Source organism: Anomaloglossus baeobatrachus, chromosome 10 (genome assembly GCF_048569485.1).
Source record: "Anomaloglossus baeobatrachus isolate aAnoBae1 chromosome 10, aAnoBae1.hap1, whole genome shotgun sequence".
Lineage (NCBI taxonomy): Eukaryota > Metazoa > Chordata > Amphibia > Anura > Aromobatidae > Anomaloglossus > Anomaloglossus baeobatrachus.
The window spans coordinates 25,059,962-25,086,890 of NC_134362.1; the positions used below are offsets into that span (position 1 = coordinate 25,059,962).

At 45.6% G+C, this 26,929-nt stretch overlaps 1 long non-coding RNA gene across 7 annotated transcripts in view; it reads right to left on the bottom strand.

Moving 5' to 3' along the window:
• Positions 1 to 21,392: 21,392 nt before the first annotated feature.
• The window catches only part of LOC142254519 (uncharacterized), a 145,870-nt gene continuing 140,333 nt past the window's right edge, over positions 21,393 to 26,929 (bottom strand). For all 7 annotated transcript variants that reach the window (XR_012727245.1, XR_012727244.1, XR_012727247.1 and 4 more), the window contains one exon: positions 21,393 to 22,782. This is a non-coding gene — a long non-coding RNA (uncharacterized LOC142254519). The remainder of the gene's footprint in view (positions 22,783 to 26,929) is intronic.

Here is a 26,929-nt window from a genome sequence, read left to right on the forward strand (position 1 = left end):
TGGATATGCAGTGAGGTTACCCCTCGTCTCGTACATTGGATATACAGTGAGGTTACCCCTCGTCTCGTACATTGGATATACAGTGAGGCTACCCCTCGTCTCGTACATTGGCTATACAGTGAGGTTACCCCTCGTCTCGTACATTGGATATACAGTGAGGCTACCCCTCGTCTCGTACATTGGATATGCAGTGAGGTTACCCCTCGTCTCGTACATTGGATATGCAGTGAGGTTACCCCTCGTCTCGTACATTGAATATGCAGTGAGGCTACCCCTCGTCTCGTACATTAGATATACAGTGAGGTTACCCCTCGTCTCGTACATTGGATATGCAGTGAGGTTACCCCTCGTCTCGTACATTGGATATACAGTGAGGCTACCCCTCGTCTCGTACATTGGATATACAGTGAGGCTACCCCTCATCTCGTACATTGGATATACAGTGAGGCTACCCCTCGTCTCGTACATTGGATATGCAGTGAGGTTACCCCTCGTCTCGTACATTGGATATACAGTGAGGCTACCCCTCGTCTCGTACATTGGATATACAGTGAGGTTACCCCTCATCTCGCACATTGGATATGCAGTGAGGTTACCCCTCGTCTCGTACATTGGATATACAGTGAGGTTACCCCTCGTCTCGTACATTGGATATACAGTGAGGCTACCCCTCATCTCGTACATTGGATATACAGTGAGGTTACCCCTCGTCTCGTACATTGGATATACAGTGAGGTTACCCCTCGTCTCGCACATTGGATATACAGTGAGGCTACCCCTCGTCTCATACATTGGATATGCAGTGAGGTTACCCCTCATCTCGTACATTGGATTTACAGTGAGGCTACCCCTCGTCTCGTACATTGGATATGCAGTGAGGTTACCCCTCGTCTCGTACATTGGATATACAGTGAGGCTACCCCTTGTCTCGTACATTGGATATGCAGTGAGGTTACCCCTCATCTCGTACATTGGATTTACAGTGAGGCTACCCCTCGTCTCGTACATTGGATTTACAGTGAGGCTACCCCTCGTCTCGTACATTGGATATACAGTGAGGCTACCCCTCGTCTCGTACATTGGATATACAGTGAGGTTACCCCTCATCTCGTACATTGGATATACAGTGAGGTTACCCCTCGTCTCATACATTGGATATACAATGAGGTTACCCCTCGTCTCGTACATTGGATATACAGTGAGGTTACCCCTCGTCTCGTACATTGGATATACAGTGAAGCTACCCCTCGTCTCGTACATTGGATATACAGTGAGGCTACCCCTCGTCTCGCACATTGGATATGCAGTGAGGTTACCCCTCGTCTCGTACATTGGATATACAGTGAGGTTACCCCTCGTCTCGTACATTGGATATACAGTGAGGTTACCCCTCGTCTCGTACATTGGATATACAGTGAAGTTACCCCTCGTGGAGGCGCTGAGCTTGCTGGTTACACTATAGCAGCCTATAAGATTAGTGATTCTACTGTGTGGAGGAACACGGCTTGACAGGGGCACGATTTCTTCACAGTAAAGGGAAACAAATACACAATAAACGGTGTAATTAGGCGAATCAGATTAGACAAAAACTTTTTGACAGTGAGGGCAGTCAGCGAGTGGAACAGGTAACCATGGGAGGTAGTGAGGGAAGTCAGAGAGTGGAACAGGCTACCACGGGAGGCAGTGAGGGCAGTCAGAGAGTGGAACAGGCAACCACGGGAGGCAGTGAGGGCAGTCAGAGAGTGGAACAGGTTACTATGGGAGCCAATGAGGGAAGTCAGAGAGTGGAACAGGCTACCACGGGAGGCAGTGAGGGTAGTCAGAAAGTGGAACAGGCAACCAAGGGCGGCAGTGAGGGCAGTCAGAGGGTGGAACAGGCTACCACGGGAGGCAGTGAGGGCAGTAAGAGAGTGGAACAGGCTACCACGGGAGGCAGTGAGGGCAGTCAGAGAGTGGAACAGGCTACCACGGGAGGCAGTGAGGGGAGTCAGAGAGTGAAACAGGCTACCACGGGAGGCAGTGAGGGGAGTCAGAGAGTGGAACAGGCTACCACGGGAGGCAGTGAGGGCAGTAAGAGAGTGGAACAGGCTACCACGGGAGGCAGTGAGGGCAGTCAAAGAGTGGAACAGGCAACCACGGGAGGCAGTGAGGGGAGTCAGAGAGTGAAACAGGCTACCACGGGAGGCAGTGAGGGCAGTCAGAGAGTGGAACAGGCTACCACGGGAGGCAGTGAGGGCAGTCAGAGAGTGGAACAGGCTACCACGGGAGGCAGTGAGGGGAGTCAGAGAGTGAAACAGGCTACCACGGGAGGCAGTGAGGGGAGTCAAAGAGTGGCACAGGCTACCACGGGAGGCAGCAAGGGCAGTCAGAAAGTGGAACAGGCTACCACGGGAGGTAGTGATGGCAGTCAGATTGTGGAACAGGCAACCAAGGGCGGCAGTGAGGGCAGTCAGAGGGTGGAACAGGCTACCACGGGAGGCAGTGAGGGCAATAAGAGAGTGGAACAGGCTACCACGGGAGGCAGTGAGGGCAGTCAGAGAGTGGAACAGGCTACCACGGGAGGCAGTGAGGGGAGTCAGAGAGTGAAACAGGCTACCACGGGAGGCAGTGAGGGGAGTCAGAGAGTGGAACAGGCTACCACGGGAGGCAGTGAGGGCAGTAAGAGAGTGGAACAAGCTACCACGGGAGGCAGTGAGGGCAGTCAAAGAGTGGAACAGGCTACCATGGGAGGCAGTGAGGGGCGTCAGAGAGTGAAACAGGCTACCACGGGAGGCAGTGAGGGCAGTCAGAGAGTGGAACAGGCTACCACGGGAGGCAGTGAGGGCAGTCAGAGAGTGGAACAGGCTACCACGGGAGGCAGTGAGGGGAGTCAGAGAGTGAAACAGGCTACCACGGGAGGCAGTGAGGGGAGTCAGAGAGTGGAACAGGCTACCACGGGAGGCAGTGAGGGCAGTAAGAGAGGGGAACAGGCTACCACGGGAGGCAGTGAGGGCAGTCAGAGAGTGGAACAGGCTACCACGGGAGGCAGTAAGGGGAGTCAGAGAGTGAAACAGGCTACCACGGGAGGCAGTGAGGGGAGTCAGAGAGTGGAACAGGCTACCACGGGAGACAGTGAGGGCAGTCAGAGAGTGGAACAGGCTACCACGGGAGACAGTGAGGGCAGTCAGAGAGTGGAACAGGCTACCACGGGAGGCAGTGAGGGCAGTCAGAGAGTGGAACAGGCTACCACGGGAGGCAGTGAGGGGAGTCAGAGAGTGAAACAGGCTACCACGGGAGGCAGTGAGGGCCGTAAGAGAGTGAAACAGGCTACCACGGGAGGCAGTGAGGGGAGTCAGAGAGTGGAACAGGCTACCACGGGAGACAGTGAGGGCAGTCAGAGAGTGGAACAGGCAACCACGGGAGGTAGTGAGGGCAGTCAGAGAGTGGAACAGGCTACCACAGGAGGCAGTGATGGCAGTCAGATGTGGAACAGGCAACCAAGGGCGGCAGTGAGGGCAGTCAGAGAGTGGAACAGGCTACCATGGGAGGCAGTGAGGGCAGTCAGAGAGTGGAACAAGTTACCATGGGAGGCAGTGAGGGCAGTCACAGAGTGGAACAGGCTAGCATGGGACCATTGCAACAGTACCAGATGGGGAGTATAAGCTTCTTTATTTCAATGGGTACACACATGGGGAATGAAGGCGTTGTCAAAGAAGTGGACAACCCCTTTAAATGTGCGCTTTCTAGATGTGCTGACAATATGGTTTTTACACCCAAAACCTAAGATAAAAATAATATGGACATGCTGCATACCCTGCTTTAAGTAAAACGCAATAGTGCAGTTAAATAAATAAATATAATAATCATTATCTTTGATCAAAAAAGCACAAAGCCGTCCCAATCCTTCCCATGCCTGGTGCCCATAGTCAGCACTCAGTCATTCTCTGCCCTTATTCACATTGAGGACAGGTCTGACATACGGTAAGGTTTTAACAACAGAGAGTGTAGGTACCGCCCCGAAGTGCATATCCCTTGTCGCTGTGGATGGATTGACACTTATTTGATAAAAAAAATAGACTTTAATAAGTACCTTATATTACTTATATGCACTTTTACTTTTTACTTATTTACAGCTCATTTATGTCCATATTATTTTTATCTTAGTTTGTTTATTGAACGGTCAGTGCGAACATGCGCTTATAATTTACATGTAAACCAGCTCATTGCTATGCTTATGGCTTCTACACTTTAGCAAGTTGAGGCTTTTCTCACCATGACATACTGTTTTCCACATGGGGAAATATTAGATAAACTCCACCTAGAAAGATAAAACAGGAAGAATTGCAGGTGGATACAATTACCATGGACCGTAACAAATAGATTTATACTTTGTTTCCCTTTAGGCTTTTACTTTTGCTGCAGATACATTGCAAAAAAAAATCTGTACCAAATATGCAATGTGTGAATTTAGCCAGAAATGTTTCACCACCGTATTTTGGTTGCAGGATGATTTTACTGGGGTTTTCAGCTCAGCTTATATTACCTTATTGTCTACTTACCATCAATCTCCTCCATGACTCTGCACTGCCCATTTATAGCATCAATGTCTTCTTATGTGACAAAGGGGGTTTGGGGGTCCTGGGAGGCAGATTTGAAGCTTCAGGGCCCAGATATGTGTATATATAGACAGCGTCGGACTGGCTACCGGAGGAATCCCCAGTAATGCCAGGCCTGGATTCAGGTACCTGCATTGCACTCCGGAGCTCTCACCTGAGCTCCGGAGTGCAGCCGAGACTGTACCGCGAGCGCCGAGTGATTGATTCCCCGGCGATTGCGGTTCAGTTCATGTCAGCTGCAGAAAGGCCGGGCTGATCTCCGATGCTCTCACGGCTTCGGTGCCGCCTCTTTTGGCCATCTTTGTGCTCCTTCTTCTCTAGTCCAACGTCATCCACACTCGCCGGCATTCAGGTCCTGAGCAGGGCAGATCAAAGTACTGTAGTGCGCCTGCGCAGGACCGGCGAGTGTGGGTGTCATAGTCGCGTCATGCACACAGGATTCAGAAAGAGGACGAAGATGGCTGAAAGAGGAGGCGCCCGAACCGGACAACGGAAACGCCCATAAGGCCCACAGCGCAACCGTTAGGTAAGTATTATAAAGTGTTTTTTTATGTTCTACACAGCGGCCTGGGCTCTTATATACAGCATGTTAGAATGCTGTATATAAGAGCCCGGTGGTGGTGGCCGCAGCTTATAGGCGAAAAAAAGTGGTGACAGGTTCCCTTTAATGTATATTTACATTACATTTACTGGGACTGCGGCTGCTGTCCTGGGGCTGCGGCAGCTGTCCTGGGGCTGCAGGCACTGTGCTGAGGCTGCAAGCGCTGTGCTGGAGCTGCGGTGGCTGTGCTCAGGCTGTGGGCGCTGTGCTGGGGCTTTGGCGGCTGTGCTGAGGCTGCGGGCGCTGTGCTGGGGTTGCGGCGTATGTGCTGAGGCTGCGAATGCTGTGCTGGAGCTGCAGTGGCTGTGCTGAGGCTGTGGGTGCCGTGCTGGGGCTGCGGCGTCTGTGCTGTGGCTGCGGGTGCTGTGCTGGGGCTGCGGCGTCTGTGCTGAGGCTGCGGGTGCTGTGCTGGGGCTGCGGCGTCTGTGCTGAGGCTGCGGGTGCTGTGCTGGGGCTTTGGCGGCTGTGCTGGGGCTGCGGCGGCTGTGCTAGAGCTGCGGCGGCTGTGCTGGGGCTGCGGTGGCTGTGCTGGGGCTGCGGCCACTGTGCTGGGGCTGCGGCCGCTGTGCTGGGGCTGCAGCATCTGTGCTGAGGCTGGGGGCGCTATGCTGGAGCTGCGGTGGCTGTGCTGATGCTGCAGACGCTGTGCTGGGACTGCGGCGGGTGTACTGGCACTTTGGGTGGCGACTGCTTCAAATAATGGCGCTCGGAGTCGGCGTGTGCGCAGATTGAGCCCTTGGATCAAGATCTGATCTGCAGACACGCCGACTCCAGTCCATTGATCTCCCAGCAGCAGACTTAAGGAAAATGGAGCCCGGAGGTAGCACGTGCACAGGTGAGATCTTGGTTTGCCATTAAGCCGATAGCTCCATCTGCGCATGTGCCGACTCTAGGTGCCATTTCTTTGAAACACACCCCCCCGACAGTTTTTGGGACAGCATCTGGGACACGCGCCGTACCGTCCACACCATCTCCCTGCTCCACCACCACCCCGCTTCCTGTGACCCCGCCCCATCATCGGTAAGACACTACCAGACGGACCCCATTTTTTTTAACCTTTTTTCTCTAAATTTGGGGTGCGTCCTATAATCCGATGTGTCTTATAAACAGAAAAATACGGTATATGTCATAAATTGTAGCAATGGAAAACCCCAGTGACGAATGTTACCGTATTCCGGCTCTTACTCAGGAACATTATGTAACAAAATATGAATTGGAAACAAAGGCGGAAGAATAAAAATGTTCTTTCCAAATCATTCATTACAGGTGACATAGTAGAATACTTTCCCTGAGGATATTGCTGATATCGGGGAATGGTCTATGTCTATAAGATAATACTGCGCTCCTCCCAATATATCGCTTCTAGCTGATAAATGTGGTTATTTGTTAACAAGTGACAGCAAAGTCCACCTGGAAGAAATCTGTTACCTACAATATGTGTATAAAATTCACCTAAACTCCTTTTCTTTTATGTAACGTTTTTTGTCACATTATTTGTACCTTTTTGTTTATTTTTTATTCTGGTTGTTTTTGTTTACAAAACATTGTAACACCTTAGTATGATTTTGAACACAAAGTTTAATATTTATAAAACATATAGGAACCGTGGATAAATATCAGGTAACAACTCAAAAAATGCTAAATCTTAAGGGAAAGAGTCTTTAAATTTACCAAGTATGAAACACACCCAAGGAGCAGACATAGTAAAATGTGTAAACATTTTTATTTTCAATAAATGCATAGGGTGTGACATAAATACATAATAGTCATAAAAAACCAGAGTATGAAAAGTGTAGGAGGGGAAAAAAACCCACGTGACCCAGGGAAAGATATCAAATCTCACCAGTGATCTGCACAAGAGCCTGGATATGCAATTAAGTGCCTAAATGCAAGTGCAAAAGTGGCTGGCTAGGAGATGGCAAAAATCTCAAAGCATAGACTAACAAGATAGGACAGCTTACCCAGCAGGCAGATCACTGAACTTGGACCCAGGTGTGCACGTGGGGACCGACGTCCCAACACGTGTTTCGCGTGGTGTGCTTCGTCGGGGGACACCACGCGAAACACGTGTTGGGACGTCGGTCCCCACGTGCACACCTGGGTCCAAGTTCAGTGATCTGCCTGCTGGGTAAGCTGTCCTATCTTGTTAGGCTATGCTTTGAGATTTTTGCCATCTCCTAGCCAGCCACTTTTGCACTTGCATTTAGGCACTTAATTGCATATCCAGGCTCTTGTGCAGATCACTGGTGAGATTTGATATCTTTCCCTGGGTCACGTGGGGTTTTTTCCCCTCCTACACTTTTCATACTCTGGTTTTTTATGACTATTATGTATTTATGTCACACCCTATGCATTTATTGAAAATAAAAATGTTTATACATTTTACTATGTCTGCTCCATGGGTGTGTTAACAAAGTTTAATATTTACCCAATGTAAATTGCAGCCCCTTCTTTTTACGTGGCACAAATACTTGTATCCTTTGATTGCTGCAGTTTTAGCTGCAGGAACCCTTGGACTACTGTGGGTAGGCAAACGCTCAGGAGGGGCACACCAAACAATGGCCACGGCTAGAATGGATGGGGACCATTGTATACATTTCTGTGCTGTAGTCCTCTCTAAAGGAAAGTGCATTGTGCTGCGATTTCTTATGCAGTGAATCAAACGTTACGCAGACAAGTGTCAGACGGATTTATATTGCAATATAGAGGAGAATAGCAGACCAATATGGCAATTACAGGGGTCTTCAGCAACCTGCCAGGTAAATCCGTTGCTTGCCCATGATCGTGCTATTTAAATGGTTAAGCCGCAATGATCGGAGCTGGTTCTGATCACTGCAGATGTCGGCTGTGTAACACAGTCAGCATGTTCCTGGCATGAACAAGTATTAGGCTATGTGCCCACGGGACTCTGTATCTGCGGATTTTTCTGCAGCTAAATCCGCAGCATTCCCCCGGAATCCGCACCTTTTCATAGGTGCTGATTTTGTGCGGATTTGTCGCGGATTTTGCAATTTTTTTTTTTTTACATTCAATTGAATAGGCAAAATCCGCAGGTAAATCCGCAACAATAATTGACATGCTGCAGATTCCGCATGATTTCCGCTGCGGAAAAATCCGCAGCGTGGGCACAGCATTTCCCAAATGCCATAGAAATGGCTGGGGAGTAGCTGTGCTGCAGATTTCTGAAAAATCCGCGGCATTTCCGCGAGAAATCCGCGGCAAAATCCGCGCATTTTCCGCAGCGTGGGCACATAGCCTAGATCCTGAGCAGGCTTCGTACTTTTGATGAAAATGTGTGACAAGGGTTATTAAGAAATTAAAGAAGAGGACCTGTCACTTGCCATAAATGCATATTTATTTTTTTTTCACCTGGTGTAAATGTTGCTGTTTTCCTGAATTAATTTTTTCTTTTGATTATGTATTGTTATTTCCTGGTGTAAATGCCGCTGTTCCCCTGAATCTGGCGCTGTTTTTCTTTTGATTCTGCGCCTCTCCATTCCTGAGATATGACCTCCTCTTCCCTGTTTTTAAATCTAGTCTAATTAGCCAAGTGGGTATGGACCTCTTCTTAAGGACCACACCCCTTTGTACCAAGACTAGATTTATATGCAGGGAAGAAGAGGAGCCATATCTCAGGAATGGAGAGGTGCAGAATGAAAACAAAAACAGCGCCAGATTCAGGAGCACAGCGGCATTTACACCAGGAAATAACATTACATTTTTCTGGAAAGTGACAGGTTCTGTTTAACATGAGGCAGCTACAACTAATGTGATGACATACCTTTGTACGTGCACCTCTGCACTTTGTTCTTTGCATCCTTGCTTTCTCCTTGCTCCATGTGAACTTTACAACCCTTATTACTCTATGTCAGTGATTCTTGACTTCTTAGCTATATTGTATACTAGCTGTAGTACCCGGGCATTGGCCAGGATAGTAACTGTCTCTCTCCCAGTCTCTGTTTGTGTGTCGCTGTCTGTCTGTGTCTTTCTTTGTCTGTCTGTTTCTATCTCTCTGTCTGTATTTGTATCAGTCTATCTGTCTCCATCTCTGTGTCTGTCTGTGTCTGTCTGTCTGTCTCTCTCTATCTCTGTGTCTGTCTATATATGTGTGTCTCTGTCTGTCTCTTTCCCCGTCTGTCTCTTTCCCCGTCTGTCTTTGTCTGTCTCTTTCCCCGTCGGTCTCTTTCCCTGTCTGTCTTTGTCTGTCTCTTTCCCGGGCTGTCTCTTTCCCTTGCTGTCTCTTTCCCGGGCTGTCTCTTTCCCGGGCTGTCTCTTTCCCGGGCTGTCTCTTTGCCCGTCTTTCTCTTTCCCCTTCTGTCTCTTTCCAGGTCTGTCTCTTTCCAGGTCTGTCTCTTTGCCCGTCTTTCTCTTTCCCGGGCTGTCTCTTTCCCGGGCTGTCTCTTTCCCGGGCTGTCTCTTTCCAGGGCTGTCTCTTTCCAGGGCTGTCTCTTTGCCCGTCTGTGTCTGTCTGTCTTTCTCTGTCTGTCTCTATCCATCTCCCCACTAACATCTTATTACCTCACACATAAGCTTCTTATACTAACAGTTTATTTTGTTCCTATAGCAACCACTGACAGTTGCTATTAATAGCTTGTAGCTCCCACCTCCATTCAGTTTAATGGAGGCAGGATTTTGGAGAGTAACTGTAAAGCGCGGGGTTAAATTTTCTCCTGAACACAGTCTATGATGTTCCCTTAGTCACATGGGGCGTCTGTGCAAAATTTCGTGATTAAATGCGGTGGTGCAAATTCCTTTAGCGGACACACACACACACTGAGCTTTATATGTTAGATATGTTATCATAGCGTTCATATGGGTGATGCTTTCCTGCTCTTTCTTGTCTTGTCTGTTGGCTGCTTTTCACTATTGCTTTATTAGGCTGTGTGCACACTGAGGTTTTTATTGCAGATTTTTCACTGCAAAAAATGTCCAGAGCATAGATTGAGAAGAGCTGCGGGATTATGCCCATCTATGCTGTAGATGAAAGTGGAAATTTAACCCTTTACAATACAAAGGGGGAAATGTGAGGATACCACTCAAGAGACTTTGCTGTGGAGTATCATCAGTAGGGTATGTTCCCTCATTGCATATTTAAGGAAAAACGCTGCAGAAAATATGCATGTTTTTTGGTGCATTTTTTATGCATTGAGATAAGGAGAACACTGGGAAAATCGCAGAAACAGATGAAAAGTCAATTGCAACTTCAGGATTCTCAGAGGCTTTGCTGGGATGTGTATTCCTTTGCATATTGATTAAAATCTGCAAGAAAAAAAACATGAAAAAAACCCCTGCAGCATAGGCACATAGCCTAAATGCGTTTCATGGGAAGGTAACCAAACAATATGTGCTCACAAAGGGGATTTTTGTTGTTTTTTTTATTTTTTTTTTCAGGAATTTTTGCAGCAAAAACTCTTCAAAAATACTTTTTTTTTTTTGCCCGAAAAAATCCTAAAATAAAAAAAAAAAGTATCTCATCTTCACACAGCAGATAAAATCACTGTGCACTTTTGACTACAAATAAAAATAAATATTTTTATATTCAGCATTTTTAGCTCATTGTTCTCCTTTTGTATATAGCAGATAAAATCTGCAGCAAAACTGCCCAATATCTGCATCTAATCAATTTATGCAGCAAATTTCACTGTCAATTTCATCCTCTTCGATGCAATAAGTTTGAAACGTGCAGCAAATCCGCAACTGAATGCAAAGCGGATTTTCATATAGGTTTAACATTGCAGAATTTCCTGCAATGGAGAAACGTAGCATGTTGCATATACAAAGTATTTATGGGGGGGGGGAAGTTTTACAGCTTTGGTGAGATTTAGGGGGGTTTTTTGTTTTTTTTTTTTAAATAATAATTTTTATTTTTTTACACAATTTAGAAAAAAATACTTATATAATACTGCACTATCTGCATCATCACCATCAGGCAGCCCATGTACAGGATGATAATGGTTGAGTTGCAGTACCACATACAAACCACAGACAAGAGTGGCGCTGTTTTGGAAGAAAGTAGTGATTTCTAATGATAATGCAATTCTTGTACTGTCCCAGGACTGATAAAAGTAATAGAATAGGACAAATGGTGTCTTGTTATATTAGTTGTTGACCAATTTACATTATTCTTGTCTGATTGTTCTGCTGCTCAATTTTCAATTCCAGCAAAGGATATACATGGCTTGTCATAGCACAGAATCCACGTCCGATGCCGGACGTCCAGGAGAGGATTATGAGGAACTCAAGGAAATCGATAAGAAATTGATCACAGCAGACGCACAGGACCCCGGAAGCCACCAAATGTCAGCAGTGCAAGAGTTAAAGGTGAGGACAGCAAATTGTAATTGGCTACTGGATACTATGGCAGACGGCAGGGTCATAATTGAGTATGGGCCCAAGGGCAACTTTTGGATGAGCTTATTCCTCAAATGCCACAGTGACACTGCCCCCTCTGTGCCTCCATATAGCAAAAACGTCCACATTATAGTGCCTCCATATAAGAATAATGCCCCCTCTGTGCCTCCATATAAGAATAATGCCCTTTCTGTGCCTCCATATAAGAATAATGCCCCCTCTGTGCCTCCATATAAGAATAATGCCCCCTCTGTGCCTCCATATAAGAATAATGCCCCCTCTGTGCCTCCATATAAGAATAATGCCCCCTTCTGTGCCTCCATATAAGAATAATGCCCCCTTCTGTGCCTCCATATAAGAATAATGCCCCCTCTGTGCCTCCATATAAGAATAATGCCCTCTCTGTGCCTCCATATAAGAATAATGCCCTCTCTGTGCCTCCATATAAGAATAATGCCCCCTCTGTGCCTCCATATAAGAATAATGCCCCCTCTGTGCCTTCATATATGAATAATGCCTGCTCTGTGCCTCTATATATGAATAATGCCCCCCTCTGTGCCTCCATATATGAATAATGCCCTCTCTGTGCCTCCATATATGAATAATGCCCTCTCTGTGCCTCCATATATGAATAATTCCCTCTCTGTGCCTCCATATATGAATAATGCCTGCTCTGTGCCTCTATATATGAATAATGCCCCCTCTGTGCCTTCATATATGAATAATGCCTGCTCTGTGCCTCTATATATATGAATAATGCCCCCCTCTGTGCCTCCATATATGAATAATGCCCTCTCTGTGCCTCCATATATGAATAATGCCCTCTCTGTGCCTCCATATATGAATAATGCCCTCTCTGTGCCTCCATATATGAATAATGCCCTCTCTGTGCCTCCATATATGAATAATGCCTGCTCTGTGCCTCTATATATGAATAATGCCCCCTCTGTGCTTCCATATATGAATAATGCCTGCTCTGTGCCTCCATATATGAATAATGCCCCCTCTGTGCTGCTATATATGAATAATGCCTGTTCTGTGCCTCCATATATGAATAATGCCCCCTCTGTGCCTCCATATATGAATAATGCCCGCTCTGTGCCTCCATATATGAATAATGCCCTCTCTGTGCCTCCATATATGAATAATGCCTCCTCTGTGCCTCCATATATGAATAATGCCCTCTCTGTGCCTCCCATATATGAATATTGCCTCCTCTATGCCTCTATATATGAATAATGCCCTCTCTGTGCCTCCATATATGAATAATGCCCTCTCTGTGCCTCCATATATGAATAATGCCCCCTCTGTGCCTCTATATATGAATAATGCCCTCTCTGTGCCTCCATATATGAATAATGCCCCCTCTGTCCCTCCATATATGAAAAATGCCTGCTCTGTGCCTCCATATATGAATAATGCCCCCTCTGTCCCTCCATATATGAATAATGCCCCCTCTGTGCCTCTATATATGAATAATGCCTCCTCTGTGCCTCCATATATGAATAATGCCCTCTCTGTGCCTCTATATATGAATAATGCCCCCTCTGTCCCTCCATATATGAATAATGCCCCCTCTGTGCCTCTATATATGAATAATGCCCCCTCTGTCCCTCCATATATGAATAATGCCCCCTCTGTGCCTCCATATATGAATAATGCCCCCTCTGTTCCTCCATATATGAATAATGCCCCCTCTGTGCCTCCATATATGAATAATGCCCCCTCTGTGCCTCCATATATGAATAATGCCCTCTCTGTACCTCCATATATGAATAATGTCCCCTCTGTGCCTCCATACATGAATAATGCCCTCTCTGTGCCTCCATATATGAATAATGCCCTCTCTCTGCCTCTATATATGAATAATGCCCTCTTTGTGCCTCCATATATGAATAATGCCCTCTCTGTGCCTCTATATATGAATAATGCCTCCTCTGTGCCTCTATATATGAATAGAGCCCCCTCTGTGCCTCCATATATGATTAATGCCCTCTCTGTGCCTCCATATATGAATAAAGCCCCTTCGTTCCTCTATATATGAATAATGCCCTCTTTGTGCCTCCATATATGAATAATGCCCTCTCTGTGCCTCCATATATGAATAATGCCCTCTCTGTGCCTCCATATATGAATAAAGCCCCCTTCGTTCCTCTATATATGAATAATGCCCTCTTTGTGCCTCCATATATGAATAATGCCCCCTCTGTGCCTCCATATATGAATAATGCCCTCTCTGTGCCTCCATATATGAATAATGCCCTCTCTGTGCCTCCATATATGATTAATGCCCTCTTTGTGCCTCCATATATGAATAATGCCCCCTCTGTGCCTCCATATATGAATAATGCCCTCTCTGTGCCTCTATATATGAATAATGCATGCTCTCTGCCTCCATATATGAATAATGCCCTCTCTGTGCCTCTATATATGAATAATGCCCCTTCTGTGCCTCCATATATGAATAATGCCCCTTCTGTGCCTCTATATATGAATAATGCCCCTTCTGTGCCTCCATATATGAATAATGCCCCTCTGTGCCTCCATATATGAATAATGCCCTCTCTGTGCCTCCATATATGAATAATGCCCTCTCTGTTCCTCCATATATGAATAATGCCCCCCTTTGTGCCTCCATATATGAATAATGCCCCCTTTTGTGCCTCCATATATGAATAATGCCCCCTCTGTTCCTCCATATATGAATAATGCCCCCTCTGTTCCTCCATATATGAATAATGCCCCCTCTGTGCCTCTATATATGAATAATACCTGCTCTGTGCCTCTATATATTAATAATGCCTGCTCTGTGCCTCCATATATGAATAATGCCCCCTCTGTGCCTCCATATATGAATAATGCCTCTTCTGTGCCTCAATAGATGAATAATGCCCCCTCTGTGCCTCCATATATGAATAATGCCCCCTTTTGTGCCTCCATATATGAATAATGCCCCCTCTGTGCCTCCATATATGAATAATGCCCCCTCTGTCCCTCCATATATGAATAATGCCCCCTCTGTGCCTCTATATATGAATAATGCCTCCTCTGTGCCTCCATATATGAATAATGCCCTCTCTGTGCCTCTATATATGAATAATGCCCCCTCTGTCCCTCCATATATGAATAATGCCCCCTCTGTGCCTCTATATATGAATAATGCCCCCTCTGTCCCTCCATATATGAATAATGCCCCCTCTGTGCCTCCATATATGAATAATGCCCCCTCTGTTCCTCCATATATGAATAATGCCCCCTCTGTGCCTCCATATATGAATAATGCCCCCTCTGTGCCTCCATATATGAATAATGCCCTCTCTGTACCTCCATATATGAATAATGTCCCCTCTGTGCCTCCATACACGAATAATGCCCTCTCTGTGCCTCCATATATGAATAATGCCCTCTCTCTGCCTCTATATATGAATAATGCCCTCTTTGTGCCTCCATATATGAATAATGCCCTCTCTGTGCCTCTATATATGAATAATGCCTCCTCTGTGCCTCTATATATGAATAGAGCCCCCTCTGTGCCTCCATATATGATTAATGCCCTCTCTGTGCCTCCATATATGAATAATGCCGTCTCTGTGCCTCCATATATGAATAAAGCCCCTTCGTTCCTCTATATATGAATAATGCCCTCTTTGTGCCTCCATATATGAATAATGCCCTCTCTGTGCCTCCATATATGAATAATGCCCTCTCTGTGCCTCCATATATGAATAAAGCCCCCTTCGTTCCTCTATATATGAATAATGCCCTCTTTGTGCCTCCATATATGAATAATGCCCCCTCTGTGCCTCCATATATGAATAATGCCCTCTCTGTGCCTCCATATATGAATAATGCCCTCTCTGTGCCTCCATATATGATTAATGCCCTCTTTGTGCCTCCATATATGAATAATGCCCCCTCTGTGCCTCCATATATGAATAATGCCCTCTCTGTGCCTCTATATATGAATAATGCATGCTCTCTGCCTCCATATATGAATAATGCCCTCTCTGTGCCTCTATATATGAATAATGCCCCTTCTGTGCCTCCATATATGAATAATGCCCCTCTGTGCCTCCATATATGAATAATGCCCTCTCTGTGCCTCCATATATGAATAATGCCCTCTCTGTTCCTCCATATATGAATAATGCCCCCCTTTGTGCCTCCATATATGAATAATGCCCCCTTTTGTGCCTCCATATATGAATAATGCCCCCTCTGTTCCTCCATATATGAATAATGCCCCCTCTGTTCCTCCATATATGAATAATGCCCCCTCTGTGCCTCTATATATGAATTATACCTGCTCTGTGCCTCTATATATTAATAATGCCTGCTCTGTGCCTCCATATATGAATAATGCCCCCTCTGTGCCTCCATATATGAATAATGCCTCTTCTGTGCCTCAATAGATGAATAATGCCCCCTCTGTGCCTCCATATATGAATAATGCCCCCTCTGTGCCTCCATATATGAATAATGCCCTCTCTGTGCCTCCATATATGAATAATGCCCCTTCTGTGCCTCCATATATGAATAATACCCCCTCTGTGCGTCCATATATGAATAATTCCCCCTCTGTGCCTCCATATATGAATAATGCCCCCTCTGTGCCTCTATATATGAATAATGCCTGCTCTGTGCCTCAATATATGAATAATGCCCCCTCTGTGCCTCTATATATGAATAATGCCTGCTCTGTGCCTCAATATATGAATAATGCCCCCTCTGTGCCTTCATATATGAATAATTAATGCCTTCTCTATGCCTCCATATATGAATAATGCCCCCTCTATGCCTTCATATATGAATAATGCCCTCTCTGTGCCTCCATATATGAATAATGCCCCTTCTGTGCCTCCATATATGAATAATGCCCCCCTTTGTGCCTCCATATATGAATAATGCCCTTTCTGTGCCTTCATATATGAATAATGCCCCCTCTGTGCCTCCATATATGAATAATGCCCTCTCTGTGCCTCCTTATATGAATAATGCCCCCTCTGTGCCTCCATATATGAATAATGCCCCCTCTGTGCCTCCATATATGAATAATGCCCTCTCTGTACCTCCATATATGAATAATGTCCCCTCTGTGCCTCCATATATGAATAATGCCCCCTCTGTGCCTCCTTATATGAATAATGCCCCCTCTGTGCCTCCATACATGAATAATGCCCTCTCTGTGCCTCCATATATGAATAATGCCCTCTCTCTGCCTCTATATATGAATAATGCCCTCTTTGTGCCTCCATATATGAATAATGCCCTCTCTGTGCCTCTATATATGAATAATGCCTCCTCTGTGCCTCTATATGTGAATAATGCCCCCTCTGTGCCTCCATATATGAATAATGCCCCCTCTGTGCTTTCATATATGAATAATGCCCCCTCTTTTCCTCCATATATGAATAATGCCCCCTCTGTGCCTTCATATATGAATAATGCCCCCTCTGTTCCTCCATATATGAATAATGCCCCCTCTGTACCTTCATATATGAATAATGTCCCCTCTGTGCCTCTATATATGAATAATGCCCTCTCTGTGCCTCCATATAAGAATAATGCCTCCTCTGTTCCTCCATATATGAATAATGCCCCCTCTGTACCTCCATATATGAATATTGTCCCCTCTGTGCCTCCATATATGAATAATGCCCTCTCTGTGCCTCCATATATGAAAATGCCCTCTCTGTGCCTCCATATATGAATAATGCCCCCTCTGTGCCTCTATATATGAATAATGCCTGCTCTCTGCCTCTATATATGAATAATGCCTCCTCTGTGCCTCTATATATGAATAATGCCCCTTCTGTGCCTCCATATATGAATAATGCCCTCTCTGTTTCTCCATATATGAATATTGCCCCCTCTATGCCTCTACCTCCATATATGAATAATGCCCCTTTTGTGCCTCCATATATGAATAATGCTCCCTCTGTGCCTTCATATAAGAATAATGCCCCCTCTGTGCCTCCATATATGAATAATGCCCCCTCTGTACCTTTATATATGAATAATGTCCCCTCTGTGCCTATATATATGAATAATGCCATCTCTGTGCCTCCATATATGAATAATGCCCCCTTTTCTGCCTCCATATAAGAATAATGCCCCCTCTGTGCCTCCATATATGAATAATGCCTCCTCTGTTCCTCCATATATGAATAATGCCCCCTCTGTACCTCCATATATGAATATTGTCCCCTCTGTGCCTCCATACATGAATAATGCCCTCTCTGTGCCTCCATATATGAATAATGCCCCCTCTGTGCCTCCATATATGAATAATGCCCCCTCTGTGCCTCCATATATGAATAATGCCCCCTCTGTGCCTCCATATATGAATAATGCCCCCTCTGTGCCTCCATATATGAATAATACCCTCTCTTTGCCTCCATATATGAATAATGCCCTCTCTGTGCCTCAATATATGAATAATGCCCCCTGTGCCTTCATATATGAATAATGCCCCCTCTGTGCCTCCATATATGAATAATGCCCCCTCTGTGCCTCTATATATAAATAATGTCCTCTCTGTGCCTCTACATATGAATAATGCCCCCTCTGTGCCTCCATATATGAATAATGCCCCCTCTGTGCCTCCATATATGAATAATGCCCTCTCTGTGCCTCCATTTATGAATAATGCCCTCTCTGTGCCTCCATATATGAATAATGCCTGCTCTGTGCCTCCATATATGAATAATGCCCTCTCTGTGCCTCCATATATGAATAATGCCTGCTCTGTGCCTCTATATATGAATAATGCCATCTCTGTGCCTCCATATATGAATAATGCCCCTCTGTGCCTTCATATATGAATAATGCCCCCTCTGTGCCTCCATATATGAATAATGCCCCCTCTGTGCCTCCATATATGAATAATGCCCTCTCTGTGCCTCCATATATGAATAATGTCCTCTCTGTGCCTCCATATATGAATAATGCCTGCTCTGTGCCTCTATATATGAATAATGCCATCTCTGTGCCTCCATATATGAATAATGCCCCTCTGTGCCTTCATATATGAATAATGCCCCTCTGTGCCTTCATATATGAATAATGCCCCTCTGTGCCTTCATATATGAATAATGCCCCCTCTGTGCCTCCATATATGAATAATGCCCTCTCTGTGCCTCCATATATGAATAATGCCCTCTCTGTGCCTCCATATATGAATAATGCCCCCTTTTGTGCCTCTGTATGTGAATAATGCCCCCTCTCCTATTATCCAGATATTTTGGGGCTTAGATTATGAAACATTGTGAATTCCTTATATTGCAGGAGGAGAAATTCACACATTCTGTATTATCAGATGCCGGAATAAAAGAATTTTACTGTAATCCTGTTTATTCATTCATTACCAATGCCAATATGACCAAAAAAAATCAATCTATATACCAAGCATTGCATATTTGTAGCGCAGCTGGTTACATTTCATGTATTTTATTTACATTGTATCCACAGAGTTAATAATCTCATTTTTTTCCTAGGACAGAGGAGAAAAACATGGAAGACAAAATTGGAAGACAAAATTCCATATGTTTTTGCATCTTTTATGCTTCAATATGAATCGACACATTTATTATGTAAACAAAAAAACGTCAGCTGATACATTGTAACCAATCAGACAGCAGCAGAGATTGTTTCCAATTATCGGAAGCAAAGCCAATCACAGGGGAGATTCTGGGTGAAAATGAACGAGACTTGACATTTTCTTTAAATTTTGGATATGGAAGTTGGGAGAGACATCAATAGGAAATAAAATAAGGATTTGATTGGATTTCGGCAGAATTTTGTACAGTGACAACATTTCGAAAATGACAACCAATATATGTCACTTTTTGAAACAGATAAATCATATCTCTGAAAGGGCAAGAAATATACATTGTCTACTTCTAAGAGGGTAGTCAGATACCTCTGTATAAAGACGTCTGACCTTTCTATATACTTCAAGCCTGGCCTGATCTGGGGTTAGTGTACAGGGAGGCCTGGGGTCTTTAAAAAGAGGGTAAAGTCCTTAGAGGGAGACCAGTCTGAGTACTTTTGGGGGCTGGTCTGGGGTCTGTGGAAAAAAAAAAGCTTTGGGGTTTGTATATGGGAGGCTGATCTGCAGTTTGTAAAAGGGAGTCTAGAATGGGGTCTTCATTTTGGTGGTCTGTAGTTATTTTTATGGTCTTTCTGTCCATAGTCTCTATTCATTTGGGGCTTTTGGGGAATCTGTATTTATCTATATTTACATGGAGTTGTTGGAGCCAATTAGTTCAAAAACATTTGCAGAATGTAATGGACGTATACGGGTATGAGAGATATACAGTCATATGAAAAAGTTTGGGCACCCCTATTAATGTTAACCATTTTTCTTTATAACAATTTGGGTTTTTGCAGCAGCTATTTCAGTTTCATATATCTAATAACTGATGGACTGAGTAATATTTCTGGATTGAAATGAGGTTTATTGTACTAACAGAAAATGTGCAATCCGCATTTAAACAAAATTTGGCCGATGCAAAAGTATGGGCACCCTTATCAATTTCTTGATTTGAACACTCCTGACTACTTTTTACTGACTTACTAAAGCACTAAATTGGTTTTGTCACCTCATTGAGCTTTGAACTTCATAGGCAGGTGTATCCAATCATGAGAAAAGGTATTTAAGGTGGCCACTTGCAAGTTGTTCTCCTGTTTGAATCTCCTATGAAGAGTGGCATCATGGGCTCTTCAAAACAACTCTCAAATGATCTGAAAACAAAGATTATTCAACATAGTTGTTCAGGGGAAGGTACAAAAAGTTGTCTCAGAGATTTAAACTGTCAGTTTCCACTGTGAGGAACATAGTAAGGAAATGGAAGAACACAGGTACAGTTCTTGTTAAGCCCAGAAGTGGCAGGCCAAGAAAAATATCAGAAAGGCAGAGAAGAAGAATGGTGAGAACAGTCAAGGACAATCCACAGACCACCTCCAAAGACCTGCAGCATCATCTTGCTGCAGATGGTGTCAATGTGCATCGGTCAACAATACAGCGCACGTTGCACAAGGAGAAGCTGTATGGGAGAGTGATGCGAAAGAAGCCGTTTCTGCAAGCACGCCACAAACAGAGTCGCCTGAGGTATGCAAAAGCACATGTGGACAAGCCAGTTACATTTTGGAAGAAGATCCTGTGGACTGATGAAACAAAGATTGAGTTGTTTGGTCATAAAAAAGGTGTTATGCATGGAGGCAAAAAACACGGCATTCCAAGAAAAGCACTTGCTACCCACAGTAAAATTTGGTGGAGGTTCCATCATGCTTGGGGCTGTGTGGCCAATGCCGGCACCGGGAATCTTGTTAAAGTTGAGGGTCTCATGGATTCAACTCAGTATCAGCAGATTCTTGACAATAATGTGCAAGAATCAGTGACGAAGTTGAAGTTACGCAGGGGATGGATATTTCAGCAAGACAATGATCCAAAACACCGCTCCAAATCTACTCAGGCATTCGTGCAGAGGAACAATTACAATGTTCTGGAATGGCCATCCCAGTCCCCAGACCTGAATATCATTGAACATCTGTGGGATGATGTGAAGCGGCTGTCCATGCTCGAGACCATCAAACTTAACTGAACTGGAATTGTTTTGTAAACAGGAATGGTCAAATCTACCTTCATCCAGGAACTCATTAAAAGCTACAGGAAGCGACTAGAGGCTGTGATTTCTGCAAAAGGAGGATCTACAAAATATTAATGTCACTTTTATGTTGAGGTGCCTATACTTTTGCACCGGTCAAATTCTGTGTAAATGCGGATTGCACATTTTCTGTTAGTACAATAAACCTCATTTCAATCCAGAAATATTACTCAGTCCATCAGTTATTAGATATATGAGACTGAAATAGCAAAAACCCAAATTGTTATAAAGAAAAAAGGTTACTGGAGTATCAAAAAGCACAAGGTGTGCCATACTCAGGGACATGGCCAAGGTAAGGAAGGCTGAAAAACCACCACCTCTGACCAAGAAACATAAGAAAAAACCTCAAGACTGGGCCAAGAAATATCTGAAGACTGATTTTTCCAAGGTTTTATGGACTGATGGAATGAGAGTGACTCTTGATGGGCAGATGGATGGGCCAGAGGCTGGATCAGTAAAGGGCAGAGAGCTCCACTCCGACTCAGACGCCAGCAAGGTGGAGGTGGGCACTGGTATGGGCTGGGATCATCAAAGATGAACTTGTGGGACCTTTTCGGGTTGAGGATGGAGTGAAGCTCAACTCCCAGACCTACTGCCAGTTTCTGGAAGACAACTTCTTCAAGCAGTGGTACAGGAAGAAGTCGGTATCGTTCAAGATTAACATGATTTTCATCCAGGACAATGCTCCATCACATGCATCCAACTACTCCACAGCGTGGCTGGCCAGTAAAGGTCTAAAAGATGAAAAAATAATGACATGGACCCTTGTTCACCTGATCTGAACCCCATAGAGAACCTGTGGTCCCTCATAAAATGTGAGATCTACAGGGAGGGAAAACAGTCCACCTCTGGGAGCAGTGTCTGGAGGCTGTGGTGGCTGCTGCACGCAATGTTGAGCGTAAACAGATCAAGCAATGACAGAATCTATGGATGGTCGCTGCTGAGTGTCATCAGAAAGAAAGGGGGCTATATAGGGCACTAATTTTTTGGGGTTTTGCTTTTGCATGTCAGAAATGTGTATTTCTAAATTTTGTGCAGTTATATTGGTTTACCTGGTGACAATAAACAAGTGAGATGGGAATAGATTTGGTTTTTATTAAGGTGCCTAATAATTCTGCACAGTAATAGTTACCTGCACAAACAGAATCCTCCTAAGATAGACAAATCTAACCCCACTCCAACTGCCAAAAATATTAAGCTTTGATATTTCTGAGTCTTTTGGGTTGATTGAGAACATAGTTGTTCAATAATAAAAAAAATCCTCTAAAATACAACTTGCCTAATAATTCTGCACACGGTGTAGGAGCAGAGGTAAATAGTCTGGATGTATCATTACATGTATATATTGTAGTACACCCCTGAGTGTCAGGGTTTTTAGCCCCGTCTTCCGCTGTGTGCATCACATTTATGATACAAAGTTTGTTCACAATATAAAAGTCTAATATAATATATAAAATATCAGATTCCAGTGATGCCAAATTCCCAAATCTGCGTGAATTCATTGCCGCTCATACTGTCTCCAGGTACATTACCGGACGGCCGCGTCATCTTCATATTTCTGGATTAACTGTGAAAAGGGAAAAAAAACATAGTGATATAACAAAGTATGTGTTTTACATAAAGAGATATACAGTTGAAACCAGAAGTTTTCCTCCACTCTCTATATAGATGTGCCTTTATAGAGAGCGGAGGGAAAGACCTGCAGATCTGTCTTTATAGAGAGCGGAGGGAAAAACCTGCAGATGTGTCATATAGAGAGCAGAGGGAAAAACCTGCAGATGTGTCATATAGAGAGTGGAGGGAAAAACCTGCAGATGTGTCTTTATAGAGAGTGGAGGGAAAAACCTGCAAATCTGTCTTGATAGAGAGCGGAGGGAAAAACCTGCAGATGTGTCATATAGAGAGCAGAGGGAAAACATGCAGATGTATCTTTATAGAGAGTGGAGGGGAAAAACCTACAGATGTGTCTTTATAGAGAGCGGAGGAAAAAACCTGCAGATGTGTCTGTATAGAGAGCTGAGGGAAAAACCTGCAGATGTGTCTTTATAGAGAGTGGAGGGAAAAACCTGCAGATGTGTCTGTATAGAGAGCAGAGAGAAAAACCTCAGATGTGTCTGTATAGAGAGCTGAGGGAAAAGCCTGCAGATGTGTCTTCATGGAGAGTAGAGGGGAAAACCTGCAGATGTGTCTTTATAGATACTGGAGGAAGAAACCTGCAGATGTGTCTATAGAGAGCGGAGGGAAAAACCTGCAGATGTGTCTGTATAGAGAGCGGAGGGAAAAACCTGCAGATGTGTCTGTATAGAGAGCGGAGGGGAAAACCTGCAGATGTGTCTTTATAGAGAGCGGAGGGAAAACCTGCAGATGTGTCTTTATAGAGAGCGGAGGGAAACTTCTGGTTTCAACTGTAAATGCCAAAATAATGGCATACGGTGACATAGAAACCACTCAAGGTCTACCTGGGATCATGTAGATCCATGGTAGTTACTGCTGTGCACAGTCTACCGTATATATAAGGGAAACTTCCTTTAAAAGGGTCCAGCACTTGCAAAAACTCCAAAATGTATATTAAAATATACCTTTTATTAGTGCCATTATAATGTATAATAAAAATGTAACCTGGACATCTCATGTATAAAATTATATTTGGGCAGCTGGTATAACCTGGACATTTTCTATATATAATTGTGTATACAGTATATTGCAAAAACAAGTCCTTCACTTACATTTTTGGAAATATTTTATCAAATGTTTTCCTGGGACAGCGCTGCAGATCTGACCCTGTGATACAATGTGCAGTGTCAGTGTGCAGCTTGTATACAATGTACAGTGTCAGTGTGCAGCTTGTATACAATGTACAGTGTCAGTGTGCAGCTTGTGTACAATGTACAGTGTCAGTGTGCAGCTTGTATACAATGTACAGTGGCAGTGTGCAGCTTGTATACAATGTACAGTGTCAGTGTGCAGCTTGTGTACAATGTACAGTGTCAGTGTGCAGCTTGTATACAATGTGCAGTGTCAGTGTGCAGCTTGTATACAATGTGCAGTGTTAGTGTGCAGCCAGTATACAATGTACAGTGTCAGTGTGCAGCTTGTGTACAATGTACAGTGTCAGTGTGCAGCTTGTATAACAGGGTAAATCTGGTGTCCTCTAAATAACTCACACACACCGCAATTAATATATAAACCACTGGCAACAAAAGTGAGTACACCCCTAAGTGAAAATGTAAAAAAAAAAATGGCGAAAGTGTCACTATTGTTTGGAGGTCACTAGAGCTTCACAGGATCGGCTGGATTCTCTTCATCCTTTATGACGACATCATGGCGCTGGTGGATGTTATAGACCTTGTGCTCCTCCACCTTCCTTTTGAGGAGGCTCCATAGAGTTTCCATCTGGAGACGCCCGGCCAGTCCAGGTTCTTTACCCTCAGTTTCTTTAGCAACGTAGTGGTGGTCTTGAAGGTGTTTGGGGTCTTTATCATGTTAGAATATGAAGAGACGAGATCATTCTCTGCTGATCATGAGCATGATCATGCTGCAGTATGTCACAGGACATGTTGGCATTCATGGTTCCCTCGCTGAACTGTAGCTCCCCACAGCTGGCAGCACTCATACAGCCCCAAATCATGACCATCCACCACCATGCCTGACTGTAGGCAAGTCACGCTTGTCTTTGTGCTCCTTACCTGGAGCCACCACACACACTTGACACCATCTGAACCAAATAAGTTTATTGTGTTCTAATCAAACCACAGGACAGTTCCAGTAATCCATGTCCTTAGTCTACTTGTCTTCAGCAATCTGTTTGCAACTTTCTTGTGCATCATCTTTAGAGCTGGGACGACAGCCATGCAGAGCAATGATGCAGTGTGCGGTGTATGGTCTGAGCACTGACAGGCGGACCCACCACCCCTGTAACCCCTGCAGTGTACGGCATATGGTCTAAGCACTAACAGGCGGACCCCCACCCTGTTAAGTCTTATGAGTTTGGCTCTAAGAAGGCGGTGGATCCAGGAAGACGTCCGTGCAGGACCCTGGTAGATGTCAGTGCAGGATCCTGAGAGACATCCGTGCAGGATCCTGGTAGACGTCCGTGCAGGATCCTGGTAGACGTCCGTGCAGGATCCTGGTAGACATCCGTGCAGGATCCTGGTAGACGTCCGTGCAGGATCCTGGTAGACGTCCGTGCAGGATCCTAGTAGACGTCCGTGCAGGATCCTGGTAGACGTCCGTGCAGGATCCTGGTAGATGTCCGTGTAGGATCCTGGTAGACGTCCGTTCAGAACCCTGGTAGACATCCATGCAGGACCCTGGTAGACATCCGTGCAGGACCCTGGTAGACATCCGTGCAGGACCCTGGTAGACATCCGTGCAGGACCCTGGTAGATGTTCGTGCAGGACCCTGGTAGATGTTCGTGCAGGACCCTGGTAGATGTCCGTGCAGGATCCTGGTAGACGTCCATGCAGGATCCTGGTAGATGTCCGTGCAGGACCCTGGTAGATATCCGTGCAGGACCCTGGTAGATGTTCGTGCAGAACCCTGGTAGATGTTCGTGCAGGACCCTGGTAGATATCCGTGTAGGACCCTGGTAGACATCCGTGCAGGATCCTGAGAGACATCCGTGCAGGACCCTGGTAGACATCCGTGCAGGACCCTGGTAGACATCTGTGCAGGACCCTGGTAGACGTCCGTGCAGGATCCTGGTAGACGTCCATGCAGGATCCTGGTAGACGTCCATGCAGGATCCTGGTAGACGTCCGTTCAGAACCCTGAGAGACATCCGTGCAGGACCCTGGTAGATGTCCGTGCAGGATCCTGGTAGATGTCCGTGTAGGATCCTAGTAGATGTCTGTGCAGGACCCTGCGAGACATCCGTGCAGGACCCTGCGAGACATCCGTGCAGGACCCTGCGAGACATCCGTGCAGGACCCTGCGAGACATCCGTGCAGGACCCTGCGAGACATCCGTGCAGGACCCTGTACACGTCCGTGCAGGACCCTGGTAGATGTTCGTGCAGGACCCTGGTAGATGTTCGTGCAGGACCCTGGTAGACATCCGTGCAGGATCCTGGTAGACGTCCATGCAGGATCCTGGTAGACGTCCGTGCAGGATCCTGGTAGACGTCCGTGCAGGACCCTGGTAGACGTTCATGCAGGATCCTGGTAGATGTCCGTGCAGGATCCTGGTAGATGTCCGTGTAGGACCCTGGTAGATGTCCGTGTAGGACCCTGGTAGACGTTCGTGCAGGATCCTGAGAGACATCCATGCAGGACCCTGCGAGACATCCATGCAGGATCCTGGTAGACGTCCGTGCAGGATCCTGGTAGACGTCCGTGCAGGATCCTGGTAGACGTCCGTGCAGGATCCTGGTAGACGTCCGTGCAGGATCCTGGTAGACGTCTGTGCAGGATCCTGAGAGACATCCGTGCAGGATCCTGGTAGACGTCCGTGCAGGATCCTGGTAGACGTCCGTGAAGGCTCCTGGTAGACGTCCGTGCAGGATCCTGGTAGATGTCCGTGTAGGATCCTGGTAGACGTTCGTTCAGAACCCTGAGAGACATCCGTGCAGGACCCTGGTAGACATCCGTGCAGGACCCTGGTAGACGTCCGTGCAGGACCCTGGTAGATGTCCGTGCAGGACCCTGGTAGACGTCCGTGCAGGACCCTGGTAGACGTCCGTGCAGGATCCTGGTAGACGTCCGTGCAGGATCCT